Source organism: Bison bison, unplaced genomic scaffold (assembly GCF_000754665.1).
Source record: "Bison bison bison isolate TAMUID 2011002044 unplaced genomic scaffold, Bison_UMD1.0 scf7180017861046, whole genome shotgun sequence".
NCBI lineage: Eukaryota > Metazoa > Chordata > Mammalia > Artiodactyla > Bovidae > Bison > Bison bison.
Window position 1 is genome coordinate 1,484,821 of NW_011491618.1, and position 6,555 is coordinate 1,491,375.

The following is a 6,555-nucleotide window of genomic DNA, read 5'->3' on the forward strand; positions in this document are numbered from 1 at the left end:
GACCCATGGACTATATAGTCTGTGGGATTCTCCAGGCCAGAATACTGGAATGGGTAGCCTTTCCCTTCTCCAGGGGAATCTTCCCAACCCAGAGATCGAACCCAGGTCTCCCACATTGCAGGCAGATTCTTTCCCAACTGAGCCACCAGGGGAGCCCAAATAAATATTAAAAACAGACAAGCAAGGCTTCCCTCGTGGTACTGTGGATGAGAATTCACCTGACAATACAGGGGACATGGGTTCAATCCCTGGTCTGGGAAGATTCCACACGCCACGAGGCATCTAAGCCTGCCTGCCACAACTACTGAGCCTGTAACTACTGAAGCCCGTTCACCTAGAGCCTGTGCTCCCAAACAAGAGAAGCCACCGCCATGAGAAGCCTGCACGCGGCAACAGAGAGCATCTCCTATTCACTGCAACTGGAGAAAGCCCACTTGAAGCAACAAAGACCCAGAACAACCAAAATTACATAAATAAATAAACAAACAAAGCAGAAGAGACCAGGAGAGAGAAGCAGAGAGGAGGAGAGACAGAAGATGCGGCTTTGATGTAAGGGTGAAAAAAAGTTCATGTTTGGGGAGCAGGTGATGGGGAGATAATGAATCACAACAAGGACAAAGATGAGGGAAGAGTTACAGATTGGGAGAGAAGAGTTCCGTTTGGGATTCCTGGAATCTGAGGGGCATCCACGAGGCTGGTCCATACAAGGGTGTGGGCCCTGGGCCATTCCTGCCTTCCTACATTGCTGAAGAAGAAAGCGGCTGTAGAAGCCACACACAAGGAGGCGTGGCTTCCCCTAGGGGAGACTCATCTCTGGGTGAGAACTGGGAAGCTGTCTCCACTGGGGTGTGGTGAGGCTAGACAAAGACCAAGCCCTTTGGATTTCCCCGGATGAACCACAGGTGCAAGGCTGACTCCCAGAGCAGCCAGCAGGGCCAACCAGCACTTCATTATTTGTGGATGAGGAGGATGGGCGGAGACTGAGAAAGCAGAGCCTGGGAGGTTTCACAAAGGAGGGCCTGGGAGGAGGTCAAAAGGGTAAGGACTATGAAGACGACTGAGTTGGGCAATCAGGGTGTCCCTGATGACCTTCAAATAGAATAATGCTTTCAACAGATCACTGAACTTCAAGGGCAAGTTTGGCAGCAGGAGGGACAGAAAGGGAGAACAGAGAGTCAAAATCTAAGCCAGCCATCAGCAGACAGAAAACAGACGCATAATTAGTGATGCCATTCTTTTCTAAAAAATAATTTTATTTCTTTATTTTTGGTTGTGTTAGTCGAGGAAAGGAGGGGCTACTCTTCGTTGTGGGGCTTAGGATTCTCATTGCGGTGGCTTCTCTTCCTGCAGTTCGTGGCCTCTAGAGCACAGGCTCAGTAATTGCGGTGAATGGGCTTAGCTGCTCCTCTGCATGTGGGATCCTCCTGGACCAAGGATTGAACCCATGTCTTCTGCATTAGGCAGATTCTTTACCACCGAGCCCCCAGGGAAACCTACTGGTCCCATTCTTAACTTGTGTTGAAAATCTGCTTCAACTTTTTACAGATATGGTGTTGTCCATAAGTTGTGTCCAGCTGCTTGTGACCCCATGGACTGTAGCCCGCCAGGCTTCTCTGTCCATGGGATTTCCTAGGCAAGAACACTGGAGTGAGTTGCCATTTCCTTTTCCAAGTGATCTTCCCAACCCAGGGATCGAACCCGAATCTCCTGTGTTGCCTGCATTGGTAGGCAGATTCTTTTACCACTGAGCCACCAAGGAAGCCCTTTTACAGATAATCCATGGGTTAATCCTTGGAGCTTCAGGTGTTCCACGAACTCCTTAAAGTGGAGAATCCCACCTCAAGAACATAAAATATTGCTTATGCGGTATTCCTTCCCAAGTTGTGTAGCCTGAATCTATTCATAAGAAAACACTAGACAAACCCCAAATGAGGACACTCAATTAAAAGAAAAAAAGGGAGTGGAGTCTACTCTGAAAAAATGTCATGAAAGATTAAAAAAAAAAAAAAGATAAGGAATTGTTCCAGATTAAAGAAGCCTAAGAAACATGACAATTAAATGCAATCTGTGATCTTGGTTTCGATTGTACACTAGAGGGGGGGAAAAATGCTCGAAAAGACCCTATGGAATCAACTGGAAAAACTGAAATATGGACAGTAAATTAGATGGAAGTATTGTTATCAATTTGAAATTTCCCAAAGTTGAAAAGAGTGTTTATGCAAGAGAATGTCCTTGTTCTTAGGAAATACCCACTAAAGTGTGTACAGGTAAATGGGGTAGGAGGGTTGCTACTCTCCATTCAAGGAATAAATAAGTAAATAAACATATATTTGACAAAGAATAAGAGAGCAAATGGGACAAAATTTTAACATCTGGTGAATCTGTATAAGGGGTATATGGAGGATCTCTGCATCTTATTGGAACTCTTCTGTAAGCTTATAACTTTTTCCAAATAAAAAGTTTTAGAAAACAAAAGAACTCTACCCAAACCAGAGCCTTGAAGTTATGATCCTTCTTTTTCCCCCTGCGCTGGACTTGGGCTGGCCCAGGGCCGGCCCACAGAGGACCCTCGGCCGGCGTCCTGTGTGTGCAGGGCCGCACTGGGGCGGGGACGGCGACCCGAAGAGACGAGGCCCGCCGCTGGGGGACACGCCTCGGGCCCCGACATTTTCTGACCCGACAGCTGGGGCGCTCGGTTGCCAATCCAGCCAGGAGTGACTCACCCGCTGGGCTCCCAGGGCGGAGGGGGAGCTCCGCCCCGCAGGGAGGGCCCCGGACAGCAGGTGCCGCTGTTGAGCCGGCGCTGGCAGAACCCTTGCAGGGGCTCAGGCGGGACCTGGAGAGGGTCAGCCATGGGGTGTCTTCCAGAACGCAGCCCACTGGGGTCTGTAAGCAGCCTCGCACATCCTTGCTTCTCAAACACCCTTGCGCTTCCCACTCCCGGGCCCTCAGCGTCCCCGCACCCCCTCCCCCACCTTGGATGTCCCAAGGCAACTCCCTTGGATGACGCCTGATGGAGGAGGGGAGGGGATAAGCAGGAAGACGCTTCAGTCCTTGGCCCTGGTATCCGAGTAGCGAATTAATCCTCCCTTTTTCTCTGTTCCATCTCCCACTCCTCCTCCCCTCCCCCTTTCACTCCCCTCCGCTTAGAGCGGCCCCAGGGCTTTCAAAACTGACGCGCGCACCCCTCAGCCCACCCCCAGCTGCCCTGGGCCTTTCTCCAGGAGTTGTTTTTCCTAGACTCCAGCTCCTTCGGCTGGGTCCAGGGATCAGGGTGGGGATGGAAAGGGGGTGACCGGGTGCTGAGGGGGTGGGGAGATGCCAATGAGTTTATTTTTTCCTGTGTGGAAAGGAGTTGCTCTCACAGCCCTTCTGCGTGGAGGAGGTTGGGGTGAGGGTGGGGGCGTCTTTCCCTGCCTGGGAGGTGAAGCTGGCCCTTTACTCCAGCTCTTCCCTGGCCCTCCCAGACTCGGGGTGAAAGGGGTTTAGAGAGGCCGTTTGGTCCATCCCTCTGGCTGCGGGAAGGACCACTTAATTTCGTGAAGTTCTCTGTCTCCTGGGGGGATGGGAGGAAAGGAGGGGAATACACACACACTTATAGCTGATTCGGGTTGTTGTACAGCAGAAGCTAACACCACATTGTAAAGCAATTGTCCTCCAATTAAAAATAATAAATAAAATTTTAAATAAATAAATTTGAGCTCTTAAAAAAAAGTTCTCTGAATCCTATGTGTTCACTAAGGCTTTCAACAGCCCTTCACTGAGCACCAGCTCTGTGCGAAGTACAAGGAGCCTTGTCTAATGCCAGCACTTTAAATCCTCACTAGGAAAAGAATCCTAACTAGGACCACTTGAGACCAGCACTATTACTGTAAGTTGGCTTGTCCAGGGATCCACCTCAATCCAGTGGTCCTCTTATTCTTCCTGACACTCTCGGTGATCAGCTTTGGGGTCACCCTTGCACCTCACAAGATGTCTCAGTTACTGTAGTTGTCTTCATGGCCCCCCTCCCCCAAGACACTGGGTTCCAGACCACTTGACTGAAGACAGTGAAACCTGAGGGCCGTGCTCTAGTCCTCACTATGTGGCCTTGAGGAAGTTCCTTCATTTACTTATTTACCTGTTTATTTATTTGACTGAGCCGGGTCTTAGTCATGGTATGCAGGATCTTTAGTTGAGGTATGTGAACTCTTAGCTGCAGTATGTGGGATCTAGTTCCCTGACCAGGGATCGAACCTGGCACCCCAGCATTAGGAGCACAGAGTCTTAGCCACTGGACCACCAAAGAAAGTGAAAGTGAAAGAGTGAAAGTCACTCAGTCATGTCTGACTCTTTTCGACCCCATGGACTATACAGTCTGGAATTCTCTAGGCCAGAATACTGGAGTGGGTAGCCTTTCCCTTCTCCAGGGGATCTTCCCAACCCAGGAATCGAACCCAGGTCTCCCACATTGCAGATGGATTCTTTACCAACAGAGCCACAAGGGAAGTCCCTCCTTAATTTCTTCAAGTTTAGTTTTCTCACCTGCAAAACAGGGTTAATGGCAGCATACTCCTTATAAGATTGACATGATGTTAAAATAAGATGCATAGAAAATGTTTAGCACAGTAAATTTAGCTTAAAAAAAGGAAGGCCAGCCCCACCAGAAGGGCTAAAATTAAAAGAGCAGACATCAAGCGCTGGCCAAGGATGTGGAGCAAAGGGACTCATACTCACTTGCTAGGGGTGGAAAACCATTTAAAATTATGCTAATTATATGCATGCAACATGACTCAGCAATTCCGATCTGAGATACATACAGAGGAATGTGTGTGCATGGGCACTAAAAGATTTGTAAAATAATCTCCAGAGAAACCCTCATCATAATCCACCCAAAACAGGAAACAACCCAAATGTCCAGCAGCATCAGAATGAATTCCTGAATTCATGCATTTTAGGATATTTGTGCAATGTGGAATACTATACAGGAGTGAAAAAGAATTAACACCTGCCCCTCATAGCAACATAGACAAATCTCACAGACATAATGTTGATGGAAAGAAACTGACCACAAAAGAGGTACATACAGCATGTTTATTTTCACAGGACATCCTAAAACAGCTGACTCATCTATGGTAGAGGTCAGAGATGTGCCCTTGGTGATTAGAAGTGAGGCTCAAGGAGTTCTAGGGGGCTGGTTCTGTTCTGTTTCTTTATTGGGTATAGTTGCACAGGTGTGTTGACCTTGTGAGAATTCATTAAGCTGTACACTTATGATTTGTGCACCTGTTTGTATAAATGTTATACTTCAATAAAAAGTGTTGTTGTTGTTTTAGTTGATAAGTTGCATCTGACTCTTTTGTGACCCCATCAACTGTAGCCGACCAGGCTCCCCTGTCCATGGGATTTCCCAGGCAGGAATACTGGAGTGGGTTGCCATTTCCTTCTCCAGGGGATCTTCCCGACTCAGGGATCAAACCCAAGTCTCCTGCATTGGCAGGCAGATTCTTTCCACTGAGCCACCAGGGAAGCCCCAATAAAAAGTATATACAAAGATAAAAAAGACAAATGAATTGAGCTACTTGCATCACATCAATAAATCTGAATACATTTTTTTTTTGCACGAAGTCCATATTATGAAAAGATCTGGGTTGTATGATTCATAGAAATTGTAAAAGTACCTAAGACTGCAGTTTGTTTAAGCATACATATCCAGGTCACATGGGGCTTCTCAGGTGGCGCTGGTGGTAAAGAACCCACCTGCCAATGCAGGAGACAGAAAAGATTCGGGTTGGATCCCTGGGTTGGGAGGATTCCTGGGGGAGGGAATGGCAACCCACTCCAATATTCTTGCCTGGAGCATCCCAGGGACAGAGGAGCCTGGTGGGCTATAGTCCATAGGGTTGTAAAGAGTCGGACACAACTGAAGCAACTTAGCACACACACACACGCATGCACCCAGGTCACACAAATAACAGACATGCAAGGGGTGATAAACCCAAAATGCAGAATAGAAGTTCCATTGTAGGGGGAGAGACGGGCCTCAGGTATACATAAGGAACTTCAATATTTATTTATTTATCTGGCTGTGCCGGGTCTTAGTTGCAGCATGCAGGGTGTTCCATCTTCCTTGCAAGGTGCATGCGGGATCTTTAGTTGAGGCATTTGAACTTCCTAGGCATGTCATGTGGGATCTGGTTCCCTAGCCAAGGATCGAACCTGGGCCCCCTGCATTGGGAGCACGGAGTCTTAGCCACTGGATCACCAAGGAAGTCTCTGAAGCTACATGATTCCTATCAGGGGTGTTCATTTTATTATTCTGTAACTTTATACTTTTCTGATTGCCTGGCATATCTAAAAGTACTCCTCAGCATTAAAACACAAAAAGAAAAATGAGAAGAGGAGAAATTTGGTCTTATTTATCTTTGTCTTTCTGGTGCCAATCTAGTGCCTGGCACTCAGCAAATGTTTAGTGAATGAAAGATCTCTTGACCAGGAAAAGCGCTGGAGCCAGAGTTGAATGTCAGGTTTCCCCACACCAAATCCCAAGACCAGGGCACACCAGACACACTGCTT